At 41.5% G+C, this 16913-nt stretch overlaps 2 pseudogenes; both read left to right on the top strand.

Annotated features, from left to right (window-relative positions):
• The first annotated feature begins 9679 nt into the window (after positions 1 to 9679).
• On the top strand, positions 9680 to 10664 carry LOC139266297 (extracellular calcium-sensing receptor-like; annotated as a pseudogene).
• A 154-nt stretch (positions 10665 to 10818) lies between these two features.
• Positions 10819 to 14644, top strand: LOC139266296 (extracellular calcium-sensing receptor-like; annotated as a pseudogene).
• The last annotated feature ends 2269 nt before the right edge of the window (positions 14645 to 16913 follow it).

The raw sequence follows: 16913 nt of genomic DNA, 5'->3' as shown, positions 1-16913 counted from the left end.
TAAAATTGTACCATTTAGTTCATATTGCCGCTCCTCATTTTTCCTACCAAAATATTTAACTTCACTTCTCTACGTTAAATTTCATCTGCCATATATCTGCCCATTTCAGCAGTCTATGTCCCCTTGACGTCTGTTACGTCCTCCTCGTTGTTTACTATATTTCCGAGTTTGTGTCATCTTCAAACTTTGAACTTGTACCTCGTGTACCCAAGTTCCGGTCATTAATATATATGAAAAATAGCAGTGGTCCTAATATCGACCCCCGGGGAACACTCCAATCTGAACAACAACCGTTCACCACTATTCTCTGGTTTCTGTCCCTTAGCAAATTTCCTATCCACGGCGCCAAAGTCCCTTTAATCCAATGGGGTTCACTTTTGCTTACATTGAACAGCTTCCTAATATGGCACGGATTCAGTGCTCTTCACATTAAGTCTTACAGAACCAATAGTTGCGCAATAGCCCCGCGCATGACGTTAGCCTTTCTGATCAGGCAACAATAATGAGCTGCGGCGAGGTTTGAGTTTGAAACCACTTGGGACCGGGTTGTAAGGGTTAAATTCCTCCATGTTGCGGGCCGCTTGCACCAGAGGGCTAAAGCGCAGATTCAAACCAATTCTTCCAAGTTACTCCTGAGAATATTTTCCGGTTTTCCTGATGCCACTGCATTCCATTTGGAGACTTTTGTTACAGATCCCAATCGAGGTTCGAGATTCAATAGTAACTTCCAAGAGTGAATTGGAAATATACTTGAGCAGGTGAAATTTTCAGGGCTATGGGACACTGGTACTACTTGGACAGCTGTTTCAAAGACCAGAGACAGGCACGAAGGGCCGAATGGCCTCCTTCTGTGCTGTAAGATTCTGATTGCATGTGCACTGACACAAAACAGGTCTGGAGATCAGTAGAACAGGTTTAATGTCGCGAATCTCCAGTTGCCTTGCAGCAGGACGGGAGGGCACAGATTCACGGTTAGGAAATGTAGGATGGAGCAGAAGCCAGGAAGCAGCTCGTTATACAGGGGGTGATCAACAGCTGGGTTACCCCAAAAGGTGGTTGTGGTCAAGCCAGTGAAGCTATTCATCAGACAGCTGAGATCCAGTGGGCTACAACGAACCATCTGGATATATCAATCCAGTAGAGAACAATGTAAGACTATTTGAAAACAGTGAAAAAATAACGACACAAAGATTGATTTTACAGAACTCGGAAAGCATCTAGTTAGCTTAGCGGATTTTGTTATTGCCAGTAAAACACTGAGGTACAGCAGCACGAAAAATATTACAATTAACAACAATCCAGTTATTTTGCGTCTGTCTGTTTCCAAAAACTTTTGCAGAATTGTTACCCCGGATAGGAAAACGATTAAGATATCTGTTTCAAAATTGTGACTTTTTCTAGACCTACTCCGAACCGAACGATATAAGACTATAATTTGGTGCTGAAGTCAAATACTATTGTGTGTGTCAATTACATTATAATCCAACCAAAAGCGGCGTGACGCCTTCTTTCTACAAACAATGGATGCGCAATGAAATATTTCTCATGCATACAGAGCTCCATCTTGGCAGCTCGAGTGCCAGTTATAACCGGAATGTGAATTTATCAATCCACTTGTTTTGTACTCTTTAATTCCACCTGTGAAACTGCAGATTATTCATTTAAAACAAGGCCGTACGTAATCACAACGAGGTCGAAACCTACTTATCATTCAACCGAAGCATCACTGAACAGGCTTGCGCTTGAGTTGTATATACAAATATATAGCTAGTACAACACTGAAACGGGCTATTTGAATCAACCAATCAGCGTCGACGTTTAGCTTCCACACCAGCAAATATTTCCAATCGCATTTAGCCGCCCTGTTCCCATATCCCTACAAGGCACCAGACGTACTGAAAAATGAAGGGCCAACCTGGAGAGTTGAAACACAGGATTAAATGCATGTTAAGCAGTGGAAGCAGCATGCCATAGAAAGAGCTAAGCAATGCCACAGTCAACGGATCAGTTGAATGCTCTGCAGTCCTGCTACATCCAGTCGTGAATGGTGGTGGACAACTAAACTGCTGTTGGGAAGAGGAGGCTCTATGAATGACCCCATCCTCATTCGGGGATCTCATGGCAGAGACCAGTGCTGCAAGTGCAAAAGACAAGGCTGAAGAATTTGCAACAATCGCCAGCTAGAATTGCCGAATGGATGATCCATATCGGGCTCCTCCTGAGTACCTCACCATTTTTTGCCTCTCCCAGGAAATCACATGGATTCAGTAGGAATGGAGTGTATATGGTGTGAAACACAAGGTACCGTAATTGTGTGGGACAGGCTTGATGGACCACATGGTCTTTATCTATCCGTCATTGTTCGTATTTTCATATCACAGAATCCAGTCTTCAGCCATTTGGACTCACTCCACGTGATATTAAGAAACGGTTGAGCGCACTGGATAGAACAAAGGCTATGGGCCCCGACTACATCCCAGATGTCCTGCTAAAAACTTAACCTCCAGAACTAGCCGAGTCGCTAGTCAAGCTGTTCCAGTACAGCTACATCATTGGCATCTACCTGACAATGTGGAAAACTGCCCAGCATGTCCTGGCCAGAAAAAAAGCAGGACAAATCCAATCCGGCAAATATCCTCCACATCAGTCTACTCTCAATCATCAGCAAAGTGATGGAAGTTGTCGCAAACAGTGCTATCAAGCAGCACTTAATCACCAATAACCTGGTCCCTGATGCTCAGTTTGGGTTCGACCAGGATCACTTGTCTGCAGACTTCATTACAGCCTTGGTCCAAACATGGACCACAGAGCTGAATTTCAGAGCTGAAGAGTGAGAGTGACTGCCATTGACATCAAGGCAGCATTTGACCGAGTGTGGCATAAAGGAGCCCTAGTAAAATTGAAGTCAATGGGAATCAGGGGGGAAACTCTCCACTGACTGGAGTCATGCCTAGCACGAAGGAAAATGGTTGTGGTTTTGGAGATGAATCAACCCGTACAAGGACACCACTGTAGGAGTTCCTCAGGGTACTGTCCTGGGCCCAACCATCTTCAGCTGCTTCTTCAATGATAATAAGTTCAAAAGTGGGGACGTTCGCCGATGATTGTTCAGTGTTCAGTCATGGATGAATAACCATGGATGAATAAAGCCATAAGGGAAAATTGAGGATAAGGAAAGCGGCATACATGAAGTACATGGGCAGCAGGGTAGAATATGATAAGGGAGAATATGAAGGGAAAGAATTAGGAAGGCAAAGAGAAACTATGAAATTTAATTACCAAGGAACACAATACAAAATATTAAAATGTTTTACAGGTACATAAATAAAAAAGGAAAGTCGGGATGGGAATAGGGCCACTAAGGGATGGGCAGGATAACATGACATACAGCGATAGAGAATTGGCAGAAATATTAAATAATTGCTTTGCTTCAGTATTTAACAGGGAGGTAGAACAGGTGGACGTGACATCGGATGATGAGATTATAAATGAGATAACGACATTTAAAATAAAAAGAGGAGGCATATTGAATAAACTAATCAAACTCAAAGAGGATAAAACCCCTGGACCGGTTGTATTACATCTGCACATTATAAAATAATTTGTGATGAGTTAGTAGAGGCATTACTACACATATTTAATACTTCGTTAGATGACTGGTGGGGTAGTGCCAGAGGACTGGTAGATAGCTAATGTAATACCTATATATAAGAAGGAAGATAGAACATGTCCAGGGAATTATAGACCAGTCAGCTTACCGTTGGTGGTAGGACAAATAATGGAATCCCCACTAAAAGAGAAAATATAAGAACGTCCAGAAGCCAAAAATATAATAAGGAATAGTTAACGTGGATTTCAAAAGGAAAAGCCTTGCTTGACCAACCTCATTGAATTTTATGAACAGGTAAATGAGAGATTAGACAAGGATAATTCAGTAGACCTATTTCATCTAAATTTTCAAAGGCCTTCGATAAGGTACCACATAATAGAATAATGACTAAGACCAGAGCTTGGGGAGTCAGGGGACAAGTACTAGAATGGATAACTAGTTGGCTTCAAGACGAAAGACGTTGGGAAATGGTGCTGCATTAGGATCAGTGTTGGGACTATTGTTGTTCACAATTTATGTTAACGATTTAGACTTTGAAATCAAAAACACAATTTCTAAATATGCAGATGACACCAAATTGTCGGGGGCGGGAGTGGTTGATAGTCAACACCGATGAGAACTGCAGTACATTGCAAGAAGACATTAATACACTTGCAGAATGGGCATATAATTGATAACTGAAATTCAAAACAGATATATGTGAGGTAGTACATTGAAGTCAAAAAATAGGGGGTTGTATATTACTTGGAAATTAAGAAACTAAGTGGAGTAGAAGAACAAAGGGATCTTGGAGTACAAATACACAAATCATTGAAAGTAAAGACACAGGTTAACAAGGCTATAACAAAAGCAAACTTAACACTGGGACTTATTTCTAGAGGGATTGAATTGAAACGTAGAGAAGTCATGGTAAACTTGTATCGAACCTTGGTTAGCCCACACTTGGAGTACTACGTACAATTCTGGTTGCCATTTTGTAAAATGATATAGGGGCACTGGAGAGGGTGCAAACAATATATATATCAAAACATATGATACCAGAAATGCGAGGGTATACCTATCAGGAAATGATGAACAGACTGTGTATCTTTTATCTTGAAAAGAGAAGGCTGAGGGTGACCTAACAGACGTCTTTAAAATTAAGATAGGACTTGATAGAGTAGATATAGAGAGAGTGTTTTCATTTGTGGAGAAGATCATTACTAGAGCCCATCAATATGAGATAGTCACCGAGAAACCCAATAGGGAATTCAGCAGGAACATCTTTACCTAGAACGTGGTGAGAATGTGTAACTCGCTACCACAGGGAGTGGTTGAAGATAATAATATAGATACATTTAAGACGAGTCTAAATAAGCATATGAAGGAGAAGTGGATAGAGGATTATGCTGATAGAGTTAGATGAAGAAATACGGGAGGAGGCTCGAGTGGAGCATAAACGCCGGCATCGAGTTGCCTGTTTCTGTGGTGTATATCCTATGTAATGCTATGCAATCCTATGAATTGCCCTGTTCATACATGTATGAGACATGTTTACATTCATTTTTCGCAGGTAAATATTTTCTTGCTGTTTGAACATTTTGACTGACAGACAGCATCATGTCTCAGTTAATGTATTTAGTTCTTCCGTCATTCCTTTGGAGTTTGCTTGTCTGCCATAACATACTTAAGAACGCCGACTGATAGAATGCGCTTCATGTCATCGGGAGGTCCACACACACTTCACTTCGAAATGACTTCGTTTTGTAGTGCAGGGATCGCTGATCTATACGCAAACTCAACATTTGATTTCGGCGCACCAAGGTCCAATGAAATGAATGAGCAATATTCCCGTTTTGGTGATGTTGGTTGAGGGATGAATGTTGGCCTAGGACACTTCAGGTCCGTAGCTTTTCAGAGTCGAAAAGAATAGTGTTTGCAGTAAACTTACTGGGTATATGCATGTGTAAAATAGCAGATATGAAACTGATGTTATACAGCTCTATGTGTTGGATACGCAGGACTGAACACGTTCAACATGCTCCCCACTTCAGTCTATCAGAGGCGCTTGTAGCTTGAGATCCATTGATGAAATGTTTCACTTCCCTGAATGTGCTTTTATCGTCAGTGTTCGTGTGTTACAGAGCCAGTTATAAATTCAGTATTGGAGGATAATTCGCGTTGTTCGCTCGATGTGGAGATATTCCCAATGTGTTCACGCTGATTTGCTCTGGCTTCTATATCTCGCTGAGGAATCTTATTCATTTATAATCTGCTAGAAATATCAAGCGATCAAAGCAAGCTCCCCTCAGTGCGGCTCAATGATAACAACACTGTGCCGTCACAGTCGGAATGTAACACGGATCAGTTCCAACTCAAGGCAAATAATCTGGACGAGCCCTTTATGGAAGGGCCTATTGTTACCTCTTAGCGAATCAAGGAGCTTTAAGTCGCATCAAAAGATGGCATCGTAACCTTTAAATGGACCCCCGCGCCCCCAGCAGTGAGACTAATAATTCGGCCCTTCTCTGTACGGAAGCTTTTACTTCACATCGAGCAGATTATCTTCCTAATATGTTAATGATTCTGCGGAATCCGCATTTAATCTAACGAAACCGTCAGTTTCACAATAGCCCCAAGCGTCGGTAAACATGACGTTAGCCTTTCTGATCAGACAACACAAATGAGCACCGGCGAGGTTAGTTTGAAACCGCTTGGGACTGGGTTTTGCGGGTTAAATATTCCCGTATAGCGGGCCGCTTGCACCAGAGTGCTGAAGGGCAGATTCAAACCATTCTTCCCAGTGACTCTTGAGAAAATCTTCCGCTTTTCCTGATTCTACTTCATTATATTTGGTGCCTTTTGTTACTGATTCCAGTCGAGATTCTGGTTTGCGTAGATAAACCGAAATGCAAGCTTCGGGAAAAGCTCAACCCCGGAATGTTTCAGGATGGGGATATTATTCTGGGCAGTTTATTCGCAATGCACTTAAGAGCAGCGCCGGACTCGAAATCAGTCCAGTCTAAACCTCAACCGGTGTGTGGAGTGAGTGACAGTCATTATTGATGCGTCTGGGTCGGAATGTCTCCTAAAACATCATTTTATTTGCATTGCATAATTTCTTACTTAATTTTTGGATGTTGCCATTTTCGTGTTTTGCATTCATTCCTCTTTCGTTCATTCCTCTTTGTTTCTCTTCTCTCGTCTTCCTTTTTTGACTCTTTTAATTATTGAGTCCTTCTATCTCGGGAAATGTGGAGCGGATATACGAACGGGGTTTGTTCTCCTTGAAGCAGAGCGGGTTAATAGGAGTTTTAACAGGGATGTTCAACATCATGTGGGGTTTTGATAGAGTAAATAAGCAGAAATTGTTTCCACTGGCGGGAGGATCGGTAACGAGCCGACACAGCTTTAAGATCATTGGCAAAGGAACCAGAGGGGACAGGAGGATAATTTATGTATGCAGCGTTGTGTTATGATCTGGAAGGCACTGCCTGAAATGGTGACCGAAGCAGATTCAACAGTAACTTTGAAGTTATACTTGGATACTTAATTGAACAGGGAAAATGTGCATGGTCATGGGTCAGTTGGACTAATTCGATAGCTCTTTCAAATAGCCCCCAAAGGCAGGATGGACCGAATCGCTTCCTTCGATGTTGTAAGGTTCCGTGATTATATGAGCAACAACAGAAAACAAGTCTTGAGATCCGCAGAACAGGTTAAATAGCACGAATCTCCACTTGGTATGTCAGTAGGACGCGAGGGCACAGATTCACTGTTAGGAAATGTAAGGTTGATGCAGGCGCCAGAAAGCATCGCGTTAGATAGGGGATGATCAACAGCTGGAGTTAAGACAATGGAGTTAGTCACCAGTCTGCTGGAAGGTACAAAGAAAAGACTGTAGGTACGGATGAGATCCAATGGATTTGTAAGATATCCCGCAAAGGACAATATAAGGTTATCTAAAAACAGTTTAAAAACTAAGGACAAAAGTATTCAGAGAATATTACAGAACAAAAAAAAGCGTCTGTTTGGCCCTGATAATTCCGTATTGTCAGCAAAACACTGAGTCACAGCACCAGGAAAAAGATCACAATCAACAACAAGCCAATTATTTTGCACCCGCCTGTGTCCAAAACAATTGATTCTTTCTGCAGCAATTGTATTAGATATTTTCCCCCAAATTGTGACATCTGTTTAAACCTTCTTCTAACCGAATGACAACAGACTGGGGCCAAATGCTATTGTGTATGTCGATGACATTCATCATCATAGGCAGTCCCTCGAAATCGAGGAAGACTTGCTTCCACTTCTGAAGTGAGTTCTTTGGTGGCTGAACAGTCCAAAAGGAGAGTCACGACTCTGTCACAGGTGGGACAGACATTCACTGAGAGAACGGTTGAGTGGTCAGGTTTGCTGCACGTTCCTTTGCTGCCTGCACTTGACCTCTTCATGCTCTTGGCGTTGAGATTCGAAGAGGTCAACGCCCTCCCGAATGCACTTTCTCCACCTAGGGCAGACTTTGGCCATGGACTCCCAAGTGTCAGTGGTGATGTCGCACTTTATTAGGGAGATTTTGAGCGTGTCCTTGTAACGTTTCCGCTGCCCACCTTTGGCTCGTTTACCTTGAAGGAGCTCTGCATAGAGCATTTGCGAATCATGTGGCCTGCCCAGAGAAGCTGATCAAGTGTGGTCAGTGCTTCAATGCTGGGGATGTTAGCTTGGACGAGGACACTAATATTGCTGCGCCTGTCCTCCCAGGGGATTTGCAGGTTATTGCGAGACATCGTTGGTGATACATCTCCAGCGACTTGAGGTGTCTTCTGTACATTATAATTCAAACAAAAGCAGCGTGACGCCATCTTTCTCAAACAATAGATGCCCAGAGCAATGTTTTCCTTGCGAATTTTCATTCGCCCAGCTTTACAATCTAATCTTGATTGTTGCCATGGCTACTGCCTCAACCACTAATCATCTATAACTTTATAACCCTCTGCGTGAATCAGGTTCTCGTGTCCTCTATTCTAAATCTATTACCTTTAAACTTGTATCTGTGAGCCGTCCTTCCAGACGCCTCAAATACTGCAAGCAGATCCCTTCTATCTACCATTTGTTCAATTTTCTCTAATTTTAAACGCTTCTTTTATATTGTCCTGTTCTCTGTCTTGTTCTAATGAAAAATGTATTTTTTCCCCAAAATTTGCAATGATTGATTGATCATATAGAAAGAATGAACGGTCTGGAAATTTAATTATCACTATGCGTGTGACAGGTTCAGCCAAAGTAGTCTGCGTTGGGCTCTAACCATGGCGTTTGCAATAGAAGAAATAAACAGGAACCCGGAGCTGCTTCCGAACATATCTCTGGGGTTTAAGATTTTCGACAGTTGTGACGCGCCTTCTGAAGGGCTGAAAGGAGCCTTGAAATTAATGAAGGGAAAGAGGAAAGCGGTTCCAATTGCACGTGCTCTGGAGTTCCATCAGTGCCCCTGCTTATGGGAGATGGAGGATCATCGCAATCTATCGCAGTGTCGAGAGTGGTGGCCCCTTTCGGCATTGGTATGGTAAGGTGTGCCAACTGATTGGCGATAAACGCTTACATGGACGAGATGAAAGTACGTGTCTGCAATTACTATTAACTATTTACAGTGGCGGGAAGGTCGGTAACCAGAGGACACAGATTTAAGGTAATTGGCAAAAGAAGCAGAGGTGAAATGAGGAGAAATTTTGACCTTGAGTTTTTATGATCAGGAATGGACTGCCTGAAAGGGGCGGAAACAGAATCAACAGTAACTTTTAAAAAGGAATTGAATTAGTAATTGTAAGGGAAAAAGTAAAGGGCTATGGGAAAAGAGCACAGATGTGGCACTAATTGGATAGCTCTTTCCAAGAGCCAGCAGAGGCACCTTTGGCCGAATCGCCCCATTCTGTTTTGCACGCTTCTATGAAACATTCCCATGGCTCTGTGCAGTCTCTTGGAGGGATCTCTTAGCTGACGAGAATATTTTTTACGCAGCGAGTTGCTATGATCCAGAATGAACTGCCTGAAAGTCGATTCAATTGTGACTTTCAAAAGGAAATTGGATAAATAATGGAAGAGGTAAAGAAAAATAAATCTATGGGGAAAGAGCGGGACTGTGAGACTAATTGTTTCGCTTTCAAAGAGGCAGGAGAGGCACGGTTCGACGAATGGCTCCTTTCGCGTTGTAGGATTCTGCGATTACAAATATTTAGGACGATTCTCTTCCCCACAGGTCAGCTACTTTGCTTCAGTGACAAGCGTGAGTTCCCAACTTTTTTCAGGACAATTCCCAGTGACAATGTCGGATGAAAGCTTTAGTCAGGGTCATACAGTATTTTAAATGGACCTGGACCGGCGCTGTGGCTGAAGATAACGATTATGGCCGATTCGGGATGAGATCTTTAATTGAAGAGGTTGCGAAGTTTGAAACTTGCATCGCCAATTTCTTTCACCTGCTCGTACGCGGCAGGTTGCAGAGACCATTCAAAAGTCCTCTGCTCGCGTGGTCATAATATTCTGTGGAGAGAGTGACACGATGTCTTTGGTAAAGGAACTCAGACGGCAGAATATTATTAACATCCAACTGATAGCGAGTGAAGCCTGGATCACAGCATTCCAACTGTGGACTGAGGAAACTCGGGAAATGCTGTCTGGAATAATCAGTGTTGGAATCAGGAGAGCGGAAATTCCCGGATTGAGAGAGTTTCTGGTCAAACTCCACCCTTCCACAGAGCCAGACAATCCGTTTGTAGCACAACTCTGGCAGGACGTTTTCGGCTGTAGCGTCAAAACCTCAAATCAGACTCTGGGAGAAAACTCATCACCGACTCCATACAAACCGTGCACAGGTTCAGAGAGCTTGGAGACCATTGAGACGGCATACACCGATGTTTCACAGTTAAGAGTTTCCTACAATGTGTATAAAGCGGTATACGCGGCAGTTCACGCCCTTCATAATTGTGTATGTGGGAAAGGCCCATTTATCAACAATACATGTGGCCAAAAGTCGAATATTCTACCATGGCAGGTGAGGAATTGTCGTAAGTTAAACTAAATCCTAAAAACTAATTACGTTGTCATTTATCTCGAAATATATGCAAGTGTATATTTAACAGTACAGGGGTTCGGTTCCAGTGTCATTGTATTGCTAATTTATTTTATTGCTGCGGCAAACAATGTGAAATATACTCCAAGTTGCATAGGATATAATGGTTTCGCCTTTTCCAAAGCTTTTACCCTATCTGAGGGAGGTACGTTTCACCAACCAGTTTGGGGAGGAAATAAGCTTTGATAAGAACGGAGATCCCATCGCTTCCTATGACCTGATAATCTGGCAGAAGCGCGCTTATGGGTCGGTTCAGTTTGTTAAAGTTGGTTAATACGATGCAGCGTTGCCTGCAGGAAGGCACTCATTTTGGATGAAAGGAGAATCGGTTGGCATGGAACAGCACTGGAGAAGAACTGCCGCGTATACCGCTTTATACACATTGGAGAAGAAAGTAAGCCCATTTATATTTCCAAACACTAGGAAGGATGACTCCGGCATGTCTGAAGCAGCGCCGTAAACGCGTCTAGTTGAACTAGTGCGAAAAAATCTTTTACAAGATTGCTGCACGCAGTCACCAGACGTATCCTTGTCTCCAGTCACTCCTTTTCGCGGTATCTTTTAATTTTTGATGTTTAGACCGTTGCAGTCTGCTGAGGCATTTCATTTGTAGAACCCGACGACAGGGTTTGCACTTTAGGGGCGAAAATTCAAAACTAATCTTCGAAAACATGGACCAAAAATTGAGGTCGGAGGTTTCCCCCGGGCGGACGTCTCCATGTACTTTAGGAGTTTAAGCGCATCCTGGGATCACGTGGGCCTGGACGACCAATTACAATGTAGTATTCCCATTCATCGTAATGGCAGCTCTGAACTATTATTATCAATGAGAATACCTCTAAAATCAAATAAAACACAAATATAATTAAAAAAACACTTCACATTTTAAAAATTGTTAGAAATTGCATTAAATTCAATGTTTCAGAGAAAATTTGAATTTTTTGAAATTAAAACAATGTTTTAATAGTGTTAAAAATAAACTTACCTTCATAGACAGGGTTTTTAATATAACAATAAGTAATAACCTTTATTTTTCTATGAAATCTCTTACGCTGGTAAAGAAGGACATTTGCTGGCCAAGAGTTGGGCAAATAGCCCAAATCTGCTCTCATGGAGTCAGTTCTCCCGGGGATGCATTGCAACTGTCAAAATAAATTTTGCAACATGCACACCGCGTGCAGACAACCGGCACTTGCGTGGCTTCTACATATGCCAGCGCACCTCGTATTCGCCGGTAGAGACTGCGATTTTTGGCCCATTATTTCAATGAGTCACTGGCCAATCAATGGATCAGGCTCCCTCGGGAGAAGGTGAAGGCAGTTAGTATAGAATAATGTAAATAAAAATTAGATTGATTTCTTTCAGAATATAAGATTTTGATATACAGTGTATGAGTAATATGCGACATGACTTGTGGTCAGTTTAGCACTGTGGGAGGAACAGGTGAATTATGACCTATTGTTCCCAAAGCTCTCCACCACTGGGGATTTTCTCTCATGTCTATGTTTGATGTAAATTAAATGATAGAGATTTATTGCTATGATTAGTTAGTTACCCCATTACCATTGTATCATGCGACTACCGGGATGGTGGAAGGCGAACTAGATGGACTTTGATCATTGTTTTTCTCTAGCCATTCCAATATCCATTTTATATTCAAACTAGATGTCTTTGGTTTAAGATCTGTTCTATACTGAATTGATTTTTTAAATGTTTTGGTTAAGCAGGGTTTTCTTTCTCTGATGGACATTCAAATAAGCATCAAAACCCAATTTGTAAACCTGACATTCATGTCACATAAAAAAGACTGTACGGTAGTGCTGTAGTTATGGCTAAAAGTGGTGAGTTCAAATCCTTCTCTACGTCAAGTTGTGAAGCTAAATTCCATCTGTGGGTTGGTACAAGGATAAAGGTTGCTGGATATTTGTAACATCCCGAACAACTTCACTTATATCATTCAGGAAGGGGAATCTCTTCACAAACTCTGACCGAACTGCACATGACCCCAGTATCACGGTGCAAGTTTGCATTTACTTATTGCCCGTTATCCTATGACTGATAACTAAGATTAAATTGATAAACAGAGAATTGGGCCAAATAATTTGATTAATTCGCGGGTCTGCAAATGTAAGGTAAGGATTCAATAACAACGGTGATTTTGTACAGACCATTCTTGCAAAACCTTGAATAATTTTAAAGACCTTTATTAGGTCGCCACTCACCATTCCCGGAGAAAAGAGACCCAGCCTGTTCATTCTTTCCCGATAAGTATACCCTCGCATTTCTGATATCATTCTTATAAAACTTTTTGTACCCTCTCCAGTACCTCTATATCCTTTTTATAATATGGAGAACTGAATTTTAGCGGTACTCCAAGTGTGGTATAACTTGGGTTCGATACAAGTTTAGCGTAACTTCTCTACTTTTCAACTAAACCCTACTAGAAATAAACCCTCATACTTGGTTTTCTTTTTATGGCCTTGTTAACCTGTGTGTCTACTTTCAGGTATTTGTGTATTTGTACTTCGAGATCCGTTTGTTCTTCTACCCCACTCAGATTCGTATTTTCCAAGTAATATGTGACCTCACTAATTTTGTTACCAAAATGTAATACCTTACCTTTATCTGTGTTGAATTTAAATTGCCAATTATATGCCAATTCTTCAAGTTTATCAAAGAGTTATGGTTCCACAGTACGTTACAGTTTAAGAAGACTTTCTGTCTTCACAGGTGCCAGTCTCAACATGTAGTGATAGCTGTCTTGCAGGTACAAGAAGAGCGGTTCGTATCGGACAGCCTGTTTACTGCTTTGATTGTTTACCATGTGCTGATGGGGAGATCAGCAACCAAACAGCTAGGAAAGAATGAGCACGTCCGCCAATATTCCAGCAGTAAATGGGGCAAGGTATACATAATACCAATTCATATTTTTGAATTACCACGTTCGCACCTTTGGTCAATTTCAAAAGCTAATTTAAAAATCAGTATTTGAACTATTATTTGTCCCTATATTTTCTACAGATTCTATAGAATGTTTCAAATGCCCTACAGACTATTGGTCCAATGACCGAAGAGATCAATGCATTCTAAAAGTAAACAAGTTCCTCTCCTTTCAAGACAGCATGGGAATAATGCTCACGGCGATTTCACTGTTTGGAGCTTGTATCACAGGAGCTGTTGCAGCTATTTTCTTATATTTCATAAACACTCCCATTGTACGAGCCAACAATTCGGAACGAAGTTTCCTGCTGCTCATCTCATTAATACTGTGTTTTCTGTGCTCCATTGCATTCATTGGACAGCCATCACCGTAGTCATGTATGGTGCGTCATACTGTGTTTGGAGTTAGCTTTGTTCTGTGCATTTCCTGCATTCTTAGTTAAACTCTGGTCGTCCTGATGGCATTTAAAGCAACACTGCCGGCCAGTAATGTAATGAATTGTTTGGACCCACACAACAAAGATCAATTGCCTTTCTCGATACACTGATTCAAATGTGCGATCTGGTTGCTCACATCTCCCCCACTCCCAACAAAAAACACCGAGTTTCAAAGTGCAAAGATTATCCTTGAGTGTGATGTCGCATCAACCGTTGCTTTTTGCAGTGTGTTGGGTTACATCGGGATCTTAGGTAGTATGTGCTTTATTTGAGTTGTCTTGGCCCGAGCACTACCGGACAAGTTCAATGAAGTTAAATTGATAACCTTCAGCATGCTCATCTTTTTTGCAGTTTGGGCAACTTTTATCCCCGCTTATGTGAGCACTCCCGGAAAATATGCGGTCGCTGTGGAAATATTTGCAATTTTTGCATCGAACTTTGGGCTACTGAGCTGTATCTTTGCTCCAAAATATTACATTATCTTGTTCAAACCAGAAGAGAACACCAGAAAACAACTAATGGGTAAAACAGATAGCAATAGAATCAGTTAAGTGAGAAACACACATCAAGAATGATTAACACAGTATGAAAATACATATATCTATATGGTACAGTTATGTCTGTAGTCCTAGATTGTACCTTTTAGGTTACACAAGAACATAGGAAATAGGAGCAGGACAAGGTCATACGGCCATCATGACTGCTCCACCATTCAATAAGATCATCGCTGATCATCGACCTCAACTCCACTTTCCCGTGCGATCTCCATATCCCTTGATTCCCTTAGACTCCAAAAATCTATCTACCTCAGCCTTGAATATATTCAGAGAGCATCGACAGCCCTCGGGGCAGAGAATTCCGAAGATTCAGAACCATCTGAGTGAAGAAATCACTCCTCATTTCTGTCATAAATGGCCGACACCTTATTCTGAGGCTGTGTCACCGCGTTCTAGACACTCCTCCAAGGGAAACAACCTGTCAGCATCCGCCCTGTCAATCCGCATCAGAATCTTGTATATTTCAATGAAATCACCTCTCATTGCTCTGAACTCCAGAGAGTATAGGCCCATTCTACGCAATCTCTCATCTTAAGGCAGTCCTCTCATCCCAAGAATCAATCTAGTGAATCTTCGTTGCACCACCTCCAAGACAAGTATATCCTTCCTTAGATAAGGAGACCAAAACTTTGCACAGTACTCCAGGTGTGGTCTCACCAAAGCCCTGTAAAATTGTAACAAGACTTCCTTCCTCTGATACTCCAACCCCCTTGTGATAAAGGACAACATGCCATTTTTCTTCCTTATTGATAGCTGTACCTGCATGTTACCTTTCTGTGTTTCTTGCACAAGGAGACCCAGGACCCTTTGAAAACCAAAATGTTAAAGTTTCTCACCATTTAAAAGTTATTCTGGTTTTCTATTCTTCCAGCAAAGTGAATGACCTCACATTCCCCTACATTATACTCTATCTGCTCTTACTGCCCACTCACTTAGTCTATCTATATCCCCTTGCAGACGTTAATTCGGATGCGAGAGCATAAGTAACACAGCTATAATTGCAAGCTGCAAAATAATTAACATATCTCAATCTTGCTGGATTGATCTCTGTGTAGTGAAGTTTACCTTTTGTGACGTGTATTTGATTGTACTGCTGTGAATAGGGGATTCTAAGCGTAGTGTAGCAGTGACGCCATTAAAATGTCTATGCAGCCAATCACATTGAATAATTCTCACAGACAGCAAACCAGGAAATAAAATAACACTGGTTATCTGGACTTTTAGCAACGTTACAGAGAGCAAAATAAAGATTGATGCTTACACCTAGGGTTAAGGAAGAAGCTAAAATATCACGAACAAACTTTAAAAACATTTTTACATTTGTTTTTAAAAATCTAGTAATTTGTATCATAATGGAGAAATTTGCCATTCCAACAATATAAAATTCATTTTTAAAGGTTGGAACTGTTGTTTTTAGGAATATAGGAAGATAGGAAAAGGAGAGGACTATTTAGTGTCAATGAGATCGTGGCTCATGTGCGACTTAACTTCATATAGCTACCTTTGGCCCAGATCCCTTACTACCTTTGGTGAACAAAAATCTATCAATCTCAGATTTAAAATTGATCTAGCATCAATTGCTGTTTGCGGAAGAGAGTTCCAAACTTCTACCATCTTTTGCGAGAAGAAGTGTTTCCTAAATTTACTTCTAACGGGTCTGGCTGTAATTTTTATACTATGCCCCCTAGTCCTAGACACCCGAACCTGCAGAAATAAATTATATCTGTCTACCCTACTCTATTTATCAATCAATACACTGTTAAAAGCACTGTTCAACCCATTTCACAGTTTTGTCAGATCAAGCAATTTCACTGATTGTCGGCTCTAGGGATTTGGACCGCGCAGCCGGTGGTGGAGCACAGAATGACTGACCAGGACTTCAGGATTTCCCCGTTTACCTACGCATCTGCTAAATCCTGAAGTTAGTCAGTTTCAGAGGTGTCAACACCCCAACCCCGCAAAATCCGGGCCAGGAACTCAGCACCCTTCGAAGCGCTTCACAACAATTGTATTACTTTTGAAGTGCTATTATTGTTCTTAAGTAGGAAAGAGAGGCAGCTCATTACAGCAGGATATGTGGAATCAAACCTCTCCTCCATGGAAGTTCTACTTCAAAGATTTATTACTCAAAAGCTGAGGCATTTTGAGTAAAAAGACATGAAAGTCACCATATGTGCAAGTCATTCTTTCTTTCTATCTTGCTTTCTTTCTTGCTTTCTTTCTTGCTTTATTCATGCTTTCTTTTGTTTTCTTTCTTTCTTCC

This window comes from Pristiophorus japonicus, chromosome 6 (assembly GCF_044704955.1).
Source record: "Pristiophorus japonicus isolate sPriJap1 chromosome 6, sPriJap1.hap1, whole genome shotgun sequence".
NCBI classification, from domain to species: Eukaryota; Metazoa; Chordata; class Chondrichthyes; family Pristiophoridae; genus Pristiophorus; species Pristiophorus japonicus.
Note: the sequence above shows the minus strand (reverse complement) of the source record. Positions and strands in the feature narration are given on the sequence as shown.